General features: G+C 40.1%; 1 non-coding gene across 1 annotated transcript; it reads right to left on the bottom strand.

The window, feature by feature from the left end:
* Window positions 1-17,816: 17,816 nt before the first annotated feature.
* LOC115031168 (U7 small nuclear RNA) lies at window positions 17,817-17,881 on the bottom strand. The gene has a single exon (XR_003836789.1). It is a non-coding gene; the product is annotated as a U7 small nuclear RNA (small nuclear RNA).
* Between the last annotated feature and the right edge of the window lie 3,401 nt (window positions 17,882-21,282).

Here is a 21,282-nt window from a genome sequence, read left to right as displayed (position 1 = left end):
TTATTTGTGACTATTGAGAAGGGTGTTGTTTCCCTAATTTCTTTCTCAGCCTGTTTATTCTTTGTGTAGAGAAAGGCCATTGATTTGTTTGAGTTAATTTTATATCCAGCTACTTCACCGAAGCTGTTTATCAGGTTTAGGAGTTCTCTGTTGGAATTTTTAGGGTCACTTATATATACTATCATATCATCTGCAAAAAGTGATATTTTGACTTCATCTTTTCCAAATTGTATCCCTTTGATCTCCTTTTGTTGTCGAATTGCTCTGGCTAGGACTTCAAGTACAATGTTGAATAGGTATGGAGAAAGTGGACAGCCTTGTCTAGTCCCTGATTTTAGAGGGATTGCTTCAAGCTTCTCACCATTTACTTTGATGTTGGCTACTGGTTTGCTGTAGATTGCTTTTATCATGTTTAGGTATGGGCCTTGAATTCCTGATCTTTCCAAGACTTTTATCATGAATGGGTGTTGGATCTTGTCAAATGCTTTTTCCGCATCTAACGAGATGACCATGTATGAGGTTTTTGTCTTTGAGTTTGTTTATATACTGGATTACGTTGATGGATTTCCGTATATTGAACCATCCCTGCATCCCTGGGATGAAACCTACTTGGTCAGGATGGATGATTGTTTTGATGTGTTCTTGGATTCGGTTAGCAAGAACTTTATTGAGGATTTTTGCATCAATATTCATAAGGGATATTGGTCTGAAGTTTTCTGTCTTTGTTGGGTCTTTTCGTGGTTTAGGTATCAGAGTATTTGTGGCTTCATAGAATGAGTTGGGTAGAGTACCTTCTGTTTCTATTTTGTGGAATAGTTTGTGAAGAACTGGGATTAGATCTTCTTTGAAGGTCTGATAGAACTCTGCACTAAACCCATCTGGTCCTGGGCTTTTTTTAGTTGGGAGACTATTAATGACTGCTTCTATTTCTTTGGGGGATATAGGGCTGTTTAGATCATTAACCTGATCTTGATTCAACTTTGGTACCTGGTATCTGTCTAGGAACTTCTCCATTTCATCCAGGTTCTCCAGTTTTGTTGAGTATAGCCTTTGGTAGAAGGATCTGATGGTGTTTTGGATGTCTTCAGGATCTGTTGTTATGTCTCCTTTTTCATTTCTGATTTTGTTAATTAGGATGCTTTCCCTGTGCCCTCTAGTGAGTCTGGCTAAGGGTTTATCTATCTTGTTGATTTTCTCAAAGAACCAGCTCCTTGATTGGTTGATTCTTTGAATAGTTCTTCTTGTTTCCACTTGGTTGATTTTGACCCTGAGTTTGATTATTTCCTGCCGTCTACTCCTCTTGGGTGAATTTGCTTCCTTTTGTTCTAGTGCTTTTAGGTGTGTTGTCAAGCTGCTAATGTGTGCTCTCTCTAGTTTCCTTTTGGAGGCACTCAGAGCTATGAGTTTTCCTCTTAGAAATGCTTTCATTGCATCCCATAAGTTTGGGTATGTTGTGGCTTCATTTTCATTGAACTCTAAAAAGTCCTTAATTTATTTCTTTATTCCTTCCTTGACCAAGGTATCATTGAGAAGAGTGTTGTTCAGTTTCCACGTGAATGTTGGCTTTCTATTATTTATTTTGTTATTGAAGATCAGCCTTAGTCCATGGTGATCTGATAGGATGCATGGGACAATTTCAATATTTTTGTATCTGTTGAGGCCTGTTTTGTGACTAATTATGTGGTTAATTTTGGAGAAGGTACCATGAGGTGCTGAGAAGAAACACCTATCCTTTTGTTTTAGGATAGAATGTTCTGTAGATATCTGCCAGATCCATTTGATTCATAATTTCTGTTAGTTTCACTGTGTCCCTGTTTAGTTTCTGTTTCCATGATCTGTCCATTGGTGAAAGTGGTGTGTTGAAGTCTCCCACTAGTATTGTATGAGGTGCAATGTGTGCTTTGAGATTTACTAAAGTTTCTTTAATGAATGTGGCTTCCTTTCCTTTCTTCAGAGACTTGAAGTTTTTATTATACAGATCTTTCACTTCCTTAGTTAGAGGGACATCTGGGTTCTTTCCAGCTTCTGGCTATTATAAATAAGGCTGCTATGAACATAGTGGAGCATGTGCCCTTTTTACCGGTTGGGACATCTTCTGGATATATGCCCAGGAGAGGTATTGCTGGATCCTCCGGTAGTACTATGTCCAATTTTCTGAGGAACCGCCAGACTGATTTCCAGAGTGGTACAAGCTTGCAATCCCACCAACAATGGAGGAGTGTTCCTCTTTCTCCACATCCTCACCAGCATCTGCTGTCACCTGAATTTTTGATCTTAGCCATTCTGACTGGTGTGAGGTGGAATCTCAGGGTTCTTTTGATTTGCATTTTCCTGATGATTAAGGATGTTGAACATTTTTTCAGGTGCTTCTCTGCCATTGGGTATTCCTCAGGTGAGAATTCTTTGTTCAGTTCTGAGCCCCATTTTTTAATGGGGTTATTTGACTTTCTGGAGTCCACCTTCTTGAGTTCTTTATATATATTGGATATTAGTCCCTTATCTGATTTAGGATAGGTGAAGATCCTTTCCCAATGTGTTGGTGGTTTTTTTTGTCTTATTGATGGTGTCTTTTGCCTTGCAGAAGCTTTGCAGTTTCATGAGGTCCCACTTGTCAATTCTCGATCTTACAGCACAAGACATTGCTGTTCTATTCAAGAATTTTCCCCCTGTGCCCATATCTTCAAGGCTTTTCCCCACTTTCTCCTCTATAAGTTTAAGTGTCTCTGGTTTTATGTGAAGTTCCTTGATCCACTTAGACTTGACCTTAGTACAAGGAGATAGGAATGGATCGAATCGCATTCTTCTACATGTTAACAACCAGTTGTGCCAGCACCATTTGTTGAAAATGCTGTCTTTCTTCCACTGGATGTTTTTAGCTCCCTTGTCGAAGATCAAGTGACCATAGGTGTGTGGGTTCATTTCTGGGTCTTCAATTCTATTCCATTGGTCTATTTGTCTGTCACTATAAGAGTACCATGCAGTTTTTTTTTTAAAGATTTATTTATTTATTATATGTAAGTACACTGTAGCTGTCTTCAGACACTCCAGAAGAGGGAGTCAAATCTCGTTACGGATGGTTGTGAGCCACCATGTGGTTGCTGGGATTTGAACTCCTGACCTTCGGAAGAGCAGTCGGGTGCTCTTACCCACTGAGCCATCTCACCAGCCCTTGCTCTGTAGTAAAGCTTTAGGTCCGGCCTGGTGATTCCACCAGAGGTTCTTTTAAAATTGAGAAGAGTTTTTGCTATCCTAGGTTTTTTGTTTTTCCAGATGAATTTGCAGATTGCACTTTCTAATTCGTTGAAGAATTGAGTTGAAATTTTGATGGGGATTGCATTGAATCTGTAGATTGCTTTTGGCAAGATAGCCATTTTTACAATGTTGATCCTGCCAATCCATGAGCATGGGAGATCTTTCCATCTTCTGAGATCTTCTATAATTTCTTTCTTCAGAGACTTGAAGTTTTTATTATACAGATCTTTCACTTCCTTAGTTAGAGTCACGCCAAGATATTTTATATTATTTGTGACTATTGAGAAGGGTGTTGTTTCCCTAATTTCTTTCTCAGCCTGTTTATTCTTTGTGTAGAGAAAGGCCATTGATTTGTTTGAGTTAATTTTATATCCAGCTACTTCACCGAAGCTGTTTATCAGGTTTAGGAGTTCTCTGTTGGAATTTTTAGGGTCACTTATATATACTATCATATCATCTGCAAAAAGTGATATTTTGACTTCATCTTTTCCAAATTGTATCCCTTTGATCTCCTTTTGTTGTCGAATTGCTCTGGCTAGGACTTCAAGTACAATGTTGAATAGGTATGGAGAAAGTGGACAGCCTTGTCTAGTCCCTGATTTTAGAGGGATTGCTTCAAGCTTCTCACCATTTACTTTGATGTTGGCTACTGGTTTGCTGTAGATTGCTTTTATCATGTTTAGGTATGGGCCTTGAATTCCTGATCTTTCCAAGACTTTTATCATGAATGGGTGTTGGATCTTGTCAAATGCTTTTTCCGCATCTAACGAGATGACCATGTGGTTTTTGTCTTTGAGTTTGTTTATATACTGGATTGCGTTGATAGATTTCCGTATATTGAACCATCCCTGCATCCCTGGGATGAAACCTACTTGGTCAGGATGGATGATTGTTTTGATGTGTCCTTGGATTCGGTTAGCAAGAACTTTATTGAGGATTTTTGCATCAATATTCATAAGGGATATTGGTCTGATTTTCTATTTTTGTTGGGTCTTTTTGTGGTTTAGGTATCAGAGTAATTGTGGCTTCATAGAATGAGTTGGGTAGAGTACCTTCTGTTTCTATTTTGTGGAATAGTTTGTGAAGAACTGGGATTAGATCTTCTTTGAAGGTCTGTAGAACTCTGCACTAAACCCATCTGGTCCTGGCCTTTTTTTAGTTGGGAGACTATTAATGACTGCTTCTATTTTAGGGGGGGATATAGGGCTGTTTAGATCGTTAACCTGATCTTGATTCAACTTTGGTACCTGGTATCTGTCTAGGAACTTCTCCATTTCATCCAGGTTCTCCAGTTTTGTTGAGTATAGCCTTTGGTAGAAGGATCTGATGGTGTTTTGGATGTCTTCAGGATCTGTTTTTATGTCTCCTTTTTCATTTCTGATTTTGTTAATTAGGATGCTTTCCCTGTGCCCTCTAGTGAGTCTGGCTAAGGGTTTATCTATCTTGTTGATTTTCTCAAAGAACCAGCTCCTTGATTGGTTGATTCTTTGAATAGTTCTTCTTGTTTCCACTTGGTTGATTTTGCCCCTGAGTTTGATTATTTCCTGCCTTCTACTCCTTTTGGGTGAATTTGCTTCCTTTTGTTCTAGTGCTTTTAGGTATGTTGTCAAGCTGCTAATGTGTGCTCTCTCTAGTTTCCTTTTGGAGGCACTCAGAGCTATGAGTTTTCCTCTTAGAAATGCTTTCATTGCATCCCATAAGTTTGGGTATGATGTGGCTTCATTTTCATTGAACTCTAAAAAGTCCTTAATTTCTTTCTTTATTCCTTCCTTGACCAAGGTATCATTGAGAAGAGTGTTGTTCAGTTTCCACGTGAAGATTGGCTTTCTATTGTTTATTTTGTTAATGAAGATCAGCCTTAGTCCATGGTGATCTGATAGGATGCATGGGACAATTTCAATATTTTTGTATCTGTTGAGGCCTGTTTTGTGACCAATTATGTGGTCAATTTTGGAGAAGGTACCATGAGGTGCTGAGAAGAAGCACCTATCCTTTTGTTTTAGGATAGAATGTTCTGTAGATATCTGCCAGATCCATTTGATTCATAATTTCTGTTAGTTTCACTGTGTCCCTGTTTAGTTTCTGTTTCCATGATCTGTCCATTGGTGAAAGTGGTGTGTTGAAGTCTCCCACTAGTATTGTATGAGGTGCAATGTGTGCTTTGAGATTTACTAAAGTTTCTTTAATGAATGTGGCTGACTTTGTATTTGGAGCATAGATATTCAGGATTGATAGTTCCTCTTGGAGGATTTTACCTTTGATGAGTATGAAGTGTCCCTCCCTTTCTTTTTTAATGACTTTGGGTTGGAAGTCAATCTTATCAGATATTAGAATGGCTACTCCAGCTTGTTTCTTCATACCATTTGCTTGGAAAATTGTTTTCCAGCCTTTTATTCTGAGGTAGTGTCTATCTTTTTCTCTGAGATGAGTTTCCTGTAAGCAGCAAAATGTTGGGTCTTGTTTGTGTAGCCAGTTTGTTAGTCTATGTCTTTTTATCGGGGAGTTGAGTCCATTGATATTAAGAGATATTAAGGAAAAGTAATTGTTGTTTCCTGTTATTTTTGTTGTTAAAGTTGGCATTCTGTTCTTGTGGCTGTCTTCTTTTAGGTTTGTTGAGGGATTACCTTCTTGTTGTTTCTAGGGTGTGGTTCCCGTCCTTGTATTGGTTTTTTTTTATGTTATTATCCTTTGAAGGGCTGGATTTGTGGAGAGATAATGTGTGAATTTGGTTTTGTCGTGGAATACTTTGGTTTCTCCATCTATGTTAATTGAGAGTTTGGCTGGGTATAGTAGCCTGGGCTGGAATTTGTGTTCTTTTAGTGTCTGTATAACATCCGTCCAGGATCTTCTGGCTTTCATAGTCTCTGGTGAAAAATCTGGTGTAATTCTGATAGGCTTGCCTTTATATGTTACTTGGCCTTTTTCTCTTACTGCTTTTAGTATTGTATCTTTATTTAGAGCATTTGTTGTTCTGATTATTTCGTGTCGGGAGGTATTTCTTTTCTGGTCCAGTCTATTTGGAGTTCTGTAGGCTTCTTGTATGTTCATGGGCATCTCTTTCTTTAGATTTGGGAAGTTTTCTTCTATAATTTTGTTGAAGATGTTTGCTGGTCCTTTGAGTTGAAAATCTTCATTCTCATCCACTCCTATTATCCGTAGGTTTGGTCTTCTCATTGTGTCCTGTATTTCTTGGATGTTTTGAGTTAGGATCTTTTTGCATTTTACATTTTCCTTGATTGTTGTGCCGATGTTCTCTATGGAATCTTCTGCACCTGAGATTCTCTCTTCCATCTCTTGTATTCTGTTGCTGATGCTGGTATCTATGGTTCCAGATTTCTTTCCTAGGGTTTCTATCTCCAGTGTTGCCTCATTTTGGGTTTTCTTTATTGTGTCTACTTCCCTTTTTAGGTCTAGTATGGTTTTGTTCATTTCCATCATCTGTTTGGATGTGTTTTCCTGTTTTTCTTTAAGGACTTCTACCTGTTTGATTGTGTTATTCTGTTTTTCTTTAAGGACTTGTAACTCTTTAGCCATGTTCTCCTGTAATTCTTTAAGTGAGTTATTAAAGTCCTTCTTGATGTCCTCTACCATCATCATGAGATATGCTTTTAGATCCGTGTCCAGCTTTTCTGGTGTGTTGGGGTGTCCTGGACTGGGCGAAGTGGGAGTGCTGGGTTCTGATGATGGTGAGTGGTCTTGGTTTCTGTTAGTAAGATTATTATGTTTACCTTTTGCCATCTGGTAATCTCTGGGGTTAGTTGTTATCGTTGTCACTGTTTAAAGATTGGAGCAGACTCTGTGTTCTACTCACCCGAAGTCTCAAAATCCTGTGGCGGGTGTCGTGGGTAACTGGCGGGTGTCAGCCAACCCTGCGCTCTAGCTACCCCGGTGCTGGTCAGACAGGATGAGACTTGTGGCCCTACTCAGGCCGGATTTCTGCCTCCCAACCAACGCAGTCTCAGGTCCCGCGTGATTGGACTGGAGCAGAAGCTGTGTTCCACTCACCAGAAGTCTCAAAACCCTGTGGCGGGTGTTGTGGGTAGCTGGCGAGTGTCAGCCGACCCTGCACCCTAGCTACCCCTGTGCTGTTCTGACAGGAAGAGGCTTGTGGCCCTACTCAGGCCGGATTTCTGCCTCCCCAACCAAAGCAGTCTCAGGTCCCGCGTGATTGGACTGGAGCTGAAGCTGTGTTCCACTCACCAGAAGTCTCAAAATCCTGTGGCGGGGGTCGTGGGTAGCTGGTGGGTGTCAGCCGACCCTGTGCTCTAGCTACTCCGGTGCTGGTCAGGCCGGAAGAGGCCTGTGGCCCTTGCTTTTTGTTTTAATATTATTTTTTTTTAGTTTTTACACTCCATATTTTATTCCCCCTCCGACTGTTCCACATCCCATACCTCCCCCCACTCCCTTATCTCTACATGGATGGACCCACTCACCACCCCAACTGATCTCTAAATTCCCTGGGGTCTCCAGTCTCTTGAGGGTTAGGAGTACCATTGCTGAATGAACACAGATCTGGAAATCTTCTCCTGTATGTGTGTTGGGGGCCTCATATCAGTTAGTGTATGCTGTCTGTTTGGTGTTCCAGTGTTTCAGAGATTTTGGGAGTCCAGATTAATTAAGACTGCTGGTTATGAGCTGGGCTTGGTGGCGCACGCCTTTAATCCCAGCACTCGGAAGGCAGAGGCAGGTGGATTTCTGAGTTCGAGGCCAGCCTAGCCTACAGAGTGAGTTCCAGGACAGCCAAGGCTACACAGAGAAACCCTGTCTCGAAAAACCAAAAAAAAAAAAAAAAAAAAAAAAAGACTGCTGGTCCTCCTACAGGATCATCCTTCTCCTGAGCTTCTTTCAGCCTCCCAATTCAACAACAGGGGCAGCTGCTTCTGCCCATTTGTTGGGTGCAAACATCTACATCTGACTCTTTCAGTTGCTTATTGGGTTTTTCGAAGGGCAGTCATAATAGGTCCCTTTTGGTGAGCACTCCATAGCCTCAGTAATAGGCCTTGGGACCTCCCCTTGAGCTGGATCTCTCTTTGGGCATGTCGCTGAGCCTTCTTTTCCTCAGGTTTCTTTCCATTTCCATACCTGTAATTCTTTCAGACAGGAACAATTATGGGTCAGAGATGTGACCGTGGGATGGCCACCCCATTCCTCACTTAAAGTCCTGCCTTCCTGCTGGAGGTGGGCTCTGAAAGTTCCCTCTCTCTATTGTTGGGCATTTCTTCTAAGGTCCCCTCCCTTTGAGTCCTGAGAGTCTCTCATCTCTAGGTCTCTAGTGCATTCTGGAGGGTTCTCCCAACATCCTATTTCCTGAGGTTGCCTGTTTCCATTCTTTCTGCTGGCCCTCAGGACTTCAGTCCTTTTCACTCACTCAATACTAGATCAGGCTCCCCTCTCCCCCTCACTCTTCCCCTTCCCCCATCCACTTTCCCTCCCAGGTCTCTCCCTCCATCCCCACTTATGATTACTTTCTTCTCTCTTCCAAGTGGGACTGAGGTGTCCTCATTTGGGCACTTCAGCTTGTTGAGCTTTTTGAGTTCTTTGGACTGTATCTTGTGTGTCCTATATTATTATTATTATTATTATTATTATTATTATTATTATTACCACTACTATTATTATTATTGGCTAATATCCACTTATTAGTGAGTACATACTATCCATGTCCTTTTTTGGGGGGTATCCAAGTATCCATCACTCAGGAAGATATTTTCTAGTTCCATCCATTTGCCTGCACAACTCAGGATGTCCTCATTTTTAATAATTGAGTAGTATTCTATTGTGTAAATGCACATTTTTCTGTATCCATTCTTCTGTCGTGGGACATCTAGGTTGTTTCCAGCTTCTGGCTATCACAAATAAGACTGCTATGAATACAGTGGAACGTATTCCACTATGTGACATTGGTAGGGCATCTTTTGGGTATATTCCTAAGAGTGGTATAGCTGAGTCTTCAGGTAGATCTATTTCCACTTTCCTGAGGAACCTCCAGATTGATTTGCAGAGTGGTTGCATTAGTTTGCAATCCCACCAGCAATGGAGGAGTGTTCCTCTTTCTCTACATCCTCTCCAACATGTGTTGTTACCTGAGGTTTTGATCTTAGTCATTTTGATTGGTGTAAGGTGGAATGTCAGGGTCCTTTTGATTTGCATTTCTATAATCACTAAGGACTTTGAACATTTCTGTAAGTGCATCTCAGTCATTCGAGATTTCTCAGTTGTGAATTCTTATTTTAGTTCTATACCCCTTTTTTTGGCTGGGTTGTTTGGTGTTTTGAGTTTCTTTCTTGAGTTCTTTATATATTTTGGAGATTAACCCTCTATCAGATGTGGGGTTAGTGAAGATTTTTTCCCTAGTCTGCTGGTTGCCAATTTGTCTTATTGACTATGTCCTTTGCCTTACAGAAGCTTTCCAGTTTTATGCTGTCCCATTTATCAATTCGTGATCTTAGAGCATGAGCCATTGGAGTTCTGTTTAGGAAATTTCCCCCTGTGATGTTGAGTTCAAGGCTCTTTCCCACTTTCTCTTCTTTTAGGTTCAGTGTATCTGGTTTTATGCTGAGGTCCTTGATCCACTTGGAGTTGAGCTTTGTACAAGATAACAAATATGGGTCTATTTTCATTCTTCTACATACAGACAGCCAGTTAGACCAGCACCATTTATTGAAGATGCTTTCTTTTTTCCCACTGTTTTAGGGAAACAACTCCCTTCACAATAGCCACAAATAATATAAAAATATCTTGGGGTAATTCTAATCAAACACGTGAAAGACCTGTATGACAACTTCAAGTCTCTAAAGAAAAATTCAAAGAAGATCTCAGAAAATGGAGCGATCACCCATGCTCATGGATTGGCAGAATTAACATAGTAAAAATGGTCATCTTGCTGAAAGCAGTCTACAGATTCAATGTAATCCCCATCAAAATCCCAACACAATTTTTCAAAGACATAGAAAGAACATTTTTCAAATTCATCTGGAAAGGCAAAAAACCCAGAATAGTGAAAACAATTCTTTTTTTTTTTTTTTTTTTTTTTTGGTTTTTCAAGACAGGGTTTCTCTGTGTAGCCCTGGCTGTCCTGGAACTCACTTTGTAGACCAGGCTGGCCTCAAACTCACAAATATGCCTGCCTCTGCCTCCCAAGTGCTGGGATTAAAGGCGTGCACTGCTTCTTGAAAAACCAATCTGTCTTTTGTTTTCTGTCTCCTTTTCACCTCTTCCTGTCAATGCTTTCTCTTTACTTCTAACAATCATTTTTCTTCTTTATTTAAATGAGCACAGGGAGCTGCTGTCCTTGAAAACCACTGTAACAATTTCATTGACATAACATTCTCCATAAGGATGCCAAAGGATACCCAGACAGCTCTATTTTTGTATTCTGATGAATGATGTAAACTGGTGGTCTTCCTAATTAATCTTCTAGAACTTTCCCAGAGTATGTGGTAATTGAGCATACACCCACCCATTTCCCCCTCCCTTTCCTTGTTGGACTTTACTAGAGAGCTGGCAACTCTTCCTGGTGTTCAACCAAATCCCAAGCTTCTCAAACATATTTCCTCTAAAATCCTTACATATTTAATAATTTTCCCTTTGGACCTGCTTCTAGCCATTCAGAATAAAAGACCCAGGTTAACACAGAGTTGTTCAGCTTTGAGGGGAGACAGTGGCTGTGAGGTCGTGTATTTAATCCAAAGCCTCAGCAGCTGCAGATGGCGAGATTCTGGTGTTCAGTTGGATAAGAGTTGTGCAGACAGTTCTTTGCCCTGAAGTACATAGATCCAGGCAGTTTCCCTAGACTAATAGCACCGAAGCTCAGTCATCAGATTTTTAATATCCTAATACATAACAGTTTCCTCCTAATGAGTAGGAACTCTTTATACAAAACTCATTTTAAAAGACTCAAGCAACATAACCATAAACCTACTTAAGACTTGAAATGGGTTGTGTGAACCAGTTGGGCTGTTGAGTCCTAAAGTCCACTCATTCTAGAACAGAGACTGCTGTCACATGACACAACTACAGCCATAAAAGAGATGATTCAACTAGGAAATGTAATTAACACCTACAGCCATTTAGAATAAAATGTCTATTTGAAAATTTAACTTTTAACCTTCTTCTTCTTTTTTTTTTTTTTTTTCCTTTTTTGTGGTGGTGCTAGAGATTGAATCCAGGAACTCTAGTAGGTGAACTCTTTATTATGGAGACGCATCATATCTATCTTTTAGTAATTATGAGGAAACAAGACACCCAAAATGAAATTATCTAATTTAACAACTGAATACCTCAGATCCACAAGCTCTCTGAGGCTTCCTCCAGGAGAGGCACTACTTGGCCCCCTGTCTGAACACTATCTCCTGCACTGAAGAGAGAATGTGACCCTGATGAACTCCCCTCTGTCTGCTTCCTCCAGGAGAATCCAATGCTTCTTCAGATCTAAGCAAATGCAAAGTCAAACCCAAGAATCAAGGTATCACATACCAAAAGAACTAAAATACTTTATTAATTTGTGAGACAGGGTGGAAGGAAATAAAGGAGGGAGGGAGGGAAGGAGGAAAGCAGGGTAAGGGGTCAAGTATCAGGGGAGACAGGAGAGAAGCCCAGAGGGCCAGGAGAATGAATGAAAATGTGTTGCAAGGGGCTAGTGGTGGCAGGGGGTGGAGTGAACCTCTAGAAAGTCCCAGAAACCTGGGGGACTCCAAGAATTCAGTGGGGATGACCTTAATCAAAATGCCCAACAGTGGGGAGATAGAACCTGAAGAGACCACCCCAGGTAGATAGATATGGCTCCCAGTTGAGGCATGGGGCCACCCACCAATCTTCAAAATTTTTGACCCAGAATTGTTCCACTCTAAAGGAAATGCAGGGACAAAAATGGGACAGAGACTGAAGGAAAAGCTATCTAGTGACTGGCCCAACTTGGGATCCATCCCATGCACAAGCAGCAAATCCTGACACTATTACTGATTCTATGTTATACTTGCAGACAGGAGCCTGGCATGGCTGTCCTCTGAGAGGTTCTATCAGCAGTTGACTGAGACAGATGCAGATACTTACAGTCAACTATTGGTCTGAGTTCAGGGACCTCTGTGGAAGAGTTAGGGGAAGGATTAAAGGAGCCAAAGGCAATTGCAACCCCATAGGAAGACCAACAGTATCAACTAACCCTGGCCCCTCAGAGCTCCCAGAGACTAAGCCACCAACTAAAGTGTATAGATGGACTGATCTGAGGACTCGAGCACATATGTAGCAGAGGACTGCCTTGTCTGGCCCCAGTGGGAAAGGATGCACATAATCCTGTAGAAATCTCCTAGGGAAGAGGGAAAACTCTGGGAAGATACAACATGCATTTTTATTTGTTTGTTTGTTTACACCCAAAAAAGCTGTATGCCCTCCAGACCTTTCCTTTACAGAGTCCCTCCTCCCATCTCCCATTCCCTTCTCCTCTGTAAGGGTGGCCTCTCTCTGGGTGTCTTCCCACCACCACACCAAGTCTCCCCAATCACCACACACAGGATTAGGTGTATCTTCTCTCACTGAGGCCAGACAAGGTAGCCCTGTTGGGGAATAGATTTCACACTCAGGCTACAGCTTTAGGGACAGCCCCTCTCTAGTTGTTGGGGTACCCACATGGAGACTGAGCTGCATGTCTGCTACATTTGTGCTGGAGGCTTCAGTCCAGCTCAGAGATGCTCTATGGTTGATGGCTCAGCCTCTGAGAGCTCCCAGGGGTCCAGGTTAGTTGACTTTGATGGTCTTCCTGTGGAGTTCCTATCCTCTTCAGGGCCTCAATCTTTCCCCTAACTATTCCATAGAAGTCCCTGACCTTTGTCAATGTTGCTAGACAATTGTGGCAAGACCAAAGAGTAGATCATACAGTTCAGTGAAAGATAAAAACATAACATTTATTGAGGTTTAGATAATGATTTTTTTCCTAAACAAATGGAGACTCAACAAAGAAAATACATTATTTTCTTTGAATTTACTCAATGTTATTTTCCCCCCTGATGTTAGAGTGATAAAGGCCCTATGGATAGAACTCATAAAAATTGCTGGCAAATATACACTCAAGTTGAGTTATAGAAAGTCAATGAATTAAATTATACTCCTGAAAGCAGCCTCATTATAATAAAAATCTGTAGAAAAAGATGAGTTATCTGTATGCATTATGATATAATTATTTGACCTTCCTTGAACTGAGAATTTCAAGGACTCTAAAAGCCAAAGGAAAATCTATTTAGTTTCCCTGAAGGCATTATAAAAATATTTTAAAAACTAGACTTGAACTCATTGTTCAAGGTGATTATTATTCAGTGAGTCAGAACAGGTTTGTGGCCACTGACAGCGATGCATACTGGTTTCAAACTAGGCTTGACATGTCAGAGCCCACAAACAGTCTTCAATCTTGCTTTTGAGCAAGGCTGGTTATTTTCAAAGCTGTCATAACAGTAAATATGTGGAAAGCTTTTGGGGCTGCTTCTAGGAATTTGGCAGGAATTTGATACTGGGTTGGGACAATGAAGTAGGCTCAAGGCAAATACAGCAGAGGAATGTATTGTATTCCTTGTACCTGGACCATCCTGATATCATAGCAACCATGGGACTTTGTTTAGTGCCTTGATTTTTGCCCTGCTTGTTCCTTGACTACTTTGTTTATGCCTTAAGGACTGTCCATATCCTTTGTATGTGCCCAGATTGATATAAAAAGGACTGGATAAAATTAAACTCGCCTCAGCCTCACAACTGGCTGGGGTCATGCTACAATGTTGTCTAATTGTCTTTTTCTTTTTAATCCTTGCTCCTGTCTGGAGAACCTGTTGAGTGACTGAGCTGGCTTGGTCATAAATATGTATTTTTTGCTTACCTTTAATGGGCAATTCTTCCTAATAATTGCTCCAATGACTTCCAAACAATTATTTGAAACCATCTTCAGCACTTTACTGATAGAGAAATGGCAGAATATGGCATTGTCTCTTGCGGTTTTTTCCTAGTTTATAAAATGTCCATGCAGTTTGTGATTTCTGCAGTAGATGGCAGTGTTTAAAAACTTCCTCCTTTACAAACAGGATGGCTGGATGATTATCTGTAACCAGGCTGTGCATATTATAGATAGATTAGTCTATATAACAAATCATGCTTTTGTTTTCTCACTACTTTCTGGATAAATGATAAAAAATTATGAAACTTATATTTGCTAACTTCATATCTATTTGAGAGTTGCCAGATCTTAGAGGGGGAGAACATGAGAGTCTTGGAAGCCTGAGAGGTCAGGGTCAAATCATACTAATAATGGCTGTTAGATTAGTTAGAGCTCAGATGGCTCTATTTAAAGTATTTAACACATAGAATAATAGAGCCCAGCCAGCACTGTGGGTTTAGAAGAACTCAATACTGACATATAGTTTGATACAAATTAAATTTCATAAAAATACTGTGCATTTATCAGACCCAGAAGAGGTGAAACAATTCTAGTTCTTGAAAAATATTTCTAGCACTCCGGGTTACATTGGACATCTCTAAGGCATGCTTCTGGCTGAGTATTGTGCAGAACTACTCATATTTTATTTCTTTTTATTGACTATAATAGATAAATGTGTCCCCCCCTTTCCCTTAAAAGCAATTAAATATTACTGTCTTTAATGACTACGTTTGTATTTAGTTACATAGCTATAATGAAATAGAAATTTCCATTATCTTCATAAAGTTGAAGGGTTCTATAAAGACCCTTCACAAAGTTGGTGGGGAAACACTTTATGAGGGTTTGTGGTAAGCCAGCATGCCTCTCAATTGATATTATTTATTTCTTGTCACTTGAGGATTTCAAACATGTACAGTGATTAGCTCTGTCCCCCATTCCCACCCTCCTATCAATTAGGCATTTTGTGGATTAGGCATTAGTCTTTCTCTAATCTGGCATTTTATTCTAGTATTGCCTGTATGCAGAATAATAAACATCTTGATAACTGGTCCCCAGCAGTGATTCTGCAAACTGCTCTGTTTAATTCCGAATAGTCCCCCACCCCTGATTTAAAATGAACTCCTGTGCTATGCTCTCAGTACCACTTCCTCATGGTTTGGGAAATCTCTGCTTCCTTAATTAGCCTTTCTAATTTTTTTTTTCAAATCTCTCACTCATTGGTGTCTCCTCATTCTTGAAAAACCAGTCTTGCCAATTTTAAATAATATTTTAAAGGCCAATTTCTTGATATAAAATCTCATTTTGGTTGTTGGCTTTATTGAACTTTGACTACTATAACAAAACATCATACATTAGGTGGTCTAGCTTTTTTTTTTTTAACTTTAGTATCTATATTGTCTGCCTGTATGTGTATGGATATGCATGCGCCATACTGTGTGTGGAAGACAACAGACAATTAAGGGGAACTGGCTCTCTCCTTCCACTATTTGGGTCTCAGTGACTGAACTTGGATCACTTCCTTGTTTGTTGGCCCCCCTTTTCTTTTCTTAAAATTAATTATTTGATACATAGTCTTACGGTATATTCCATATTGGCTATAAACTCTTGATTCCTTAAGCCTCCCAAATGCATGTATGACCACTTCCACTCATTCTTTTGTTTTGTTTACATTAACTTTATTTTTACTTGATATATAAAAACACAAAGACTGCACACACAACACAATGGTTCAGTGTGTGCAATCATTGTATCACCAGTTAGTCATGACTATGTCTTTAAACACCGATTACTTATTTATAGCAAATATGTCAAAAATCCATTCTTCTAGCTTTCTGAGACGTGTAGTACACAAACACTATTTGGTCACCCAACCTTACAATAGCACACCAGAACTTTTGACAGGTGTCTAAATACGGTTTAGTATTCATTGAGCAACCAGCAATCTCTTTCTCATTCTGTATGGCCACTAATCCTACCATAATCAACCTGGCATTGTGACCGAATTTAACTTCAATTTTCTCACTAACACCCTATCTCCAAATACCATTATATAGTAGCTTAGGGCTTCAGCACTAGTTTGGAACTGGGAGGAACACAAATGTTAAGGTCACAACATTGCTTGTATGTTTCTTCTTCTGCAGCTTTTCAGATAATAATTTGGGATAAAAATAACATTCACAGATCCCCTTTCTAACTTCTCATTTTCTCACAACCCTCCATCATATGGCCTATGTGTCCCTGAATTACTAATCACAAATGCCCTTGTATCTGTCAAGACCATAGTATGGAGTTCTTATCTTTTTTTGGCTGATCAGGCTGCCAGTGCTGCTTGCTATTTTATTCAGTCTTGGTATCTTTTTCTGACTTCTGCAAATTATGCTCTCTTTCTTTTTCTACATTTGTGCTTTCCAGTCACTTCTCAGTCTTCCCTCATCTCCCCAGGGTCAGAAGTCTACAAATGATCCTTCCTTCCTTCCTTCCTTCCTTCCTTCCTTCCTTCCTTCCTTCCTTCCTTCCTTCCTTCCTTCCTTCCTTCCTTCCTTCTTTTCTTTCTTTTTCTACATTTTTCCTTTCCAGTCACTTATCAGTCTTCCCTCAACTCTATCCTCAGAGATCCTTTTATAATCTATGTCCTTGCCTTCAAGCCAGGCCTACTAACTGTACACATGCTGTTGCAGCAGCCATTTCTCACTCTAATGTAATGCAAAGGACGGCTTTCCCTTCCCGGGCATCCTTATCAATTACCCAAGATACTCCAGCATTCTCTCAGATAGAACTGAAGTCAACCCTTTACTTGATTTACTTTTTCCCTTAGTTGTGGCAATGCAAACATTTTTGCTCTCTGATTTGTCTAGGAAAACTATTAAATTGTATGTTTTTTGTTGTTGTTTTGAAACCAGTCTGACTCTTAAGCTTAGGATGCTCTGAAATTCACTACAAGCTCCATTCATAGCCTCTAAATCCAGCTGTCCTCCTGCCCCCACTTCTCAAATGTTGGTCATACAGGCATGAACCACTTTAAAGTCTTTGTGCTTTAAAATCTCTTTGTTGAAATTTGTAGTTTTCCCCATACTAAGCAATGCATTGCCTTCTGTTGGTTTTCATAAGTATCATTTATATCATGTCACTCAAGTCTGAACACTTTACTTTCTATCAGTCCTTAAAATGCGATGGTAAACCAGTAACAATATTTCAGATCTGTACTCCTTAACCTAAAAGTCGAGACGATAAGGTGGTATGATCTTGACCCTTAACCCCCTGCCCAAGTGCATGTGTAAGTAGGTAGGTAGGCACAGGTGTGTGTTCCTGATTGCAATGGTTATGTCATATATCAAAACCACAGAATTTCAAAGTATTTTCTCCATGTTGTGGTTCTTATAATTTTTCTGTTTTATTTTTTAAAGATAGATTGTCAAGGACCGGCCTTGACTTGGAGAGGTATTCCCAAGAGAAGGGGTGTTTCTGAGCAGCAGAAGAAATGACACAAAGTCAATCATGGAATATAAGCTGATGGCTCTGTGTCCTGCTTGACATGGCTCTCCAGGCAGCTCTCTGCTCAAGATGTCTCTCTCTTGCTACAACAAAATTTTAAATCTCTGGATAGCTCATGGGTTTTCTAACCAAAATTGGAAAAGCTGGTAGAAAAAAAATATTTGGTCTTTTCTGACCAAAGTCAGAAATCCTGCTAGAAAAATTCTAAAAGAGCTGTGTTCACTCTCTAAGCTGCTCTCTCTGGATAGCTCCTCTCTTTCACAGACCAAAGCCCAGTCTTTTATTTACATATCAAGTCAGTCATTTACTTCAGGTTCCCATTTGAATATCCTATAAATCAGCATTTTATGACCTTAGCTCTTTGATTCTTAGGAAAAGACAGCAAGTACAGTTTTTTTTTTCTTTTCAACATTATAAATGAATTCAGAGATCTGCCTGCCCTAGTAAGCACAGACAATAAGCTAACTTGGTGGAATCCCATTCTGAGATTACCATTCCTACCATTCCAGAACCTCTGTCCTAGGCTGACCTTGAATTTAGGAATCTGCCTGCCTTTGTATCTTTCTGATAGATTGGCTTTTTTAGTGCAGCTGCCTTTGTTTTTTAAGGTTCATGAAGCCCCTCATACAATTCATATTGCATCCTTATATTTTGCATAGTTGTGAAATTATATAATTTTGTACTCATGTTTTCAAAGTTCTTTCCCACAGCCTTGAGGGCTGTTCTGAAGGTCATAGTATTTAACCATTTTTCCTGAGGATAATAGACACACCCTTGACTCTCGGACTCATCTTGATTCTAAATATCATTAGTGTCATGTCACTAACCTTGACAGGGAGAATATTTCCCAAATAAGGAACATGACGTTAAATATATACATTGTTATACAAATATGCCTCATGCCCAACAACCATCAACACTCATGGAGGCCCATGCCCTGCTGTCTCTGCTCCAGGCAGGAAACTGCCATACAGTCCTTTTTAAGATCATGGAGGCCTCAGCAATTGGTAGCCTGTGAGATGATTTGGGTCATAGTCATATTGTTATATTGTTTAATGCTGATTCATACAAAGGGTTCCTTCCCCTCAGTGCTAAACGGCTTGTTATCAAGGAAATTTTTAAGTGATAAATATAGGAGTTACCATTTATTTATTTATTTATTTATTTATTTAATTTTTAATATTTTTATTACATATTTTCCTCAATTACATTTCCAATGCTATCCCAAAAGTCCCCCATAGCACCCCCCACTTCCCTACCCACCCATTCCCATTCTTTTGGCCCTGGCATTCCCCTATATTGGGGCATATAAAGTTTGCAAGTCCAATGGGCCTCTCTTTCCAGTGATGGCTGACTAGGCCATCTTTCCATACATACGCAGCTAGAGACAAGAGGTCCGGGGTTCTGGTTAGTACATCATGTTGTTCCAACAATAGGGTTGCAGATCCCTTTAGCTCCTTGGGTACTTTCTCTGGCTTCTCCATTGGGAGCCCTGTGATACATCCAATAGCTGACTGTGAGCATCCACTCTTGTGTTTGCTAGGCCCCGGAATCATCTCACAAGAGACAGCTATATTTGGGTCCTTTCAGCAAAATCTTGCTAGTGTATGCAATGGTGTCCGCATTTAGAAGCTGATTATGGGATGGATCCCTGGATACGGCAGTCTCTAAATGGTCCATCCTTTCATCACAGCTACGGACTTTGTCTCTGTAACTCCTTCCCTGGGTGTTTTGTTCCCAATTCTAAGAAGGGGCACAGTGTCCACATTTTGGTCTTCATTCTTCTTGAGTTTCATGCGTTTAGCAAATTGTATCTTATATCTTGGGTATCCTAAGTTTTGGGCTAATATCCACTTATCAGTGAATACATATTGTGTGAGTTCTTTTGTGATTGTGTTACTTCACTCAAGATGATGCCCTCCAGGTCCATCCATTTGGCTAGGAATTTCATAAATTCATTCTTTTTAATAGCTGAGTAGTACTCCATTGTGTAAATGTACCATAATTTCTGTATCCATTCCTCTGTTGAGGGACATCTGGGTTCTTTCCAGCTTCTGGCTATTATAAATAGGGCTGCTATGAACATAGTGGAGCATGTGCCCTTTTTACCGGTTGGGACATCTTCTGGATATATGCCCAGGAGAGGTATTGCTGGATCCTCCGGTAGTACTATGTCCAATTTTCTGAGGAACCGCCAGACTGATTTCCAGAGTGGTTGTACAAGCTTGCAATCCCACCAACAATGGAGGAGTGTTCCTCTTTCTCCACATCCTCACCAGCATCTGCTGTCACCTGAATTTTTGATCTTAGCCATTCTGACTGGTGTGAGGTGGAATCTCAGGGTTCTTTTGATTTGCATTTTCCTGATGATTAAGGATGTTGAACATTTTTTCAGGTGCTTCTCTGCCATTGGGTATTCCTCAGGTGAGAATTCTTTGTTCAGTTCTGAGCCCCATTTTTTAATGGGGTTATTTGACTTTCTGGAGTCCACCTTCTTGAGTTCTTTATATATATTGGATATTAGTCCCTTATCTGATTTAGGATAGGTGAAGATCCTTTCCCAATGTGTTGGTGGTTTTTTTTGTCTTATTGATGGTGTCTTTTGCCTTGCAGAAGCTTTGCAGTTTCATGAGGTCCCACTTGTCAATTCTCGATCTTACAGCACAAGACATTGCTGTTCTATTCAAGAATTTTCCCCCTGTGCCCATATCTTCAAGGCTTTTCCCCACTTTCTCCTCTATAAGTTTAAGTGTCTCTGGTTTTATGTGAAGTTCCTTGATCCACTTAGACTTGACCTTAGTACAAGGAGATAGGAATGGATCGAATCGCATTCTTCTACATGTTAACAACCAGTTGTGCCAGCACCATTTGTTGAAAATGCTGTCTTTTTTCCACTGGATGTTTTTAGCTCCCTTGTCGAAGATCAAGTGACCATAGGTGTGTGGGTTCATTTCTGGGTCTTCAATTCTATTCCATTGGTCTATTTGTCTGTCACTATAAGAGTACCATGCAGTTTTTTTTTTTTAAAGATTTATTTATTTATTATATGTAAGTACACTGTAGCTGTCTTCAGACACTCCAGAAGAGGGAGTCAAATCTCGTTACGGATGGTTGTGAGCCACCATGTGGTTGCTGGGATTTGAACTCCTGACCTTCGGAAGAGCAGTCGGGTGCTCTTACCCACTGAGCCATCTCACCAGCCCTTGCTCTGTAGTAAAGCTTTAGGTCCGGCCTGGTGATTCCACCAGAGGTTCTTTTAAAATTGAGAAGAGTTTTTGCTATCCTAGGTTTTTTGTTTTTCCAGATGAATTTGCAGATTGCACTTTCTAATTCGTTGAAGAATTGAGTTGAAATTTTGATGGGGATTGCATTGAATCTGTAGATTGCTTTTGGCAAGATAGCCATTTTTACAATGTTGATCCTGCCAATCCATGAGCATGGGAGATCTTTCCATCTTCTGAGATCTTCTATAATTTCTTTCTTCAGAGACTTGAAGTTTTTATTATACAGATCTTTCACTTCCTTAGTTAGAGTCACGCCAAGATATTTTATATTATTTGTGACTATTGAGAAGGGTGTTGTTTCCCTAATTTCTTTCTCAGCCTGTTTATTCTTTGTGTAGAGAA

The sequence above is a fragment of the Mus caroli genome, unplaced genomic scaffold (assembly GCF_978045245.1).
Source record: "Mus caroli unplaced genomic scaffold, Mus_caroli_1 scaffold_4, whole genome shotgun sequence".
NCBI classification, from domain to species: Eukaryota; Metazoa; Chordata; class Mammalia; order Rodentia; family Muridae; genus Mus; species Mus caroli.
Note: the sequence above shows the minus strand (reverse complement) of the source record. Positions and strands in the feature narration are given on the sequence as shown.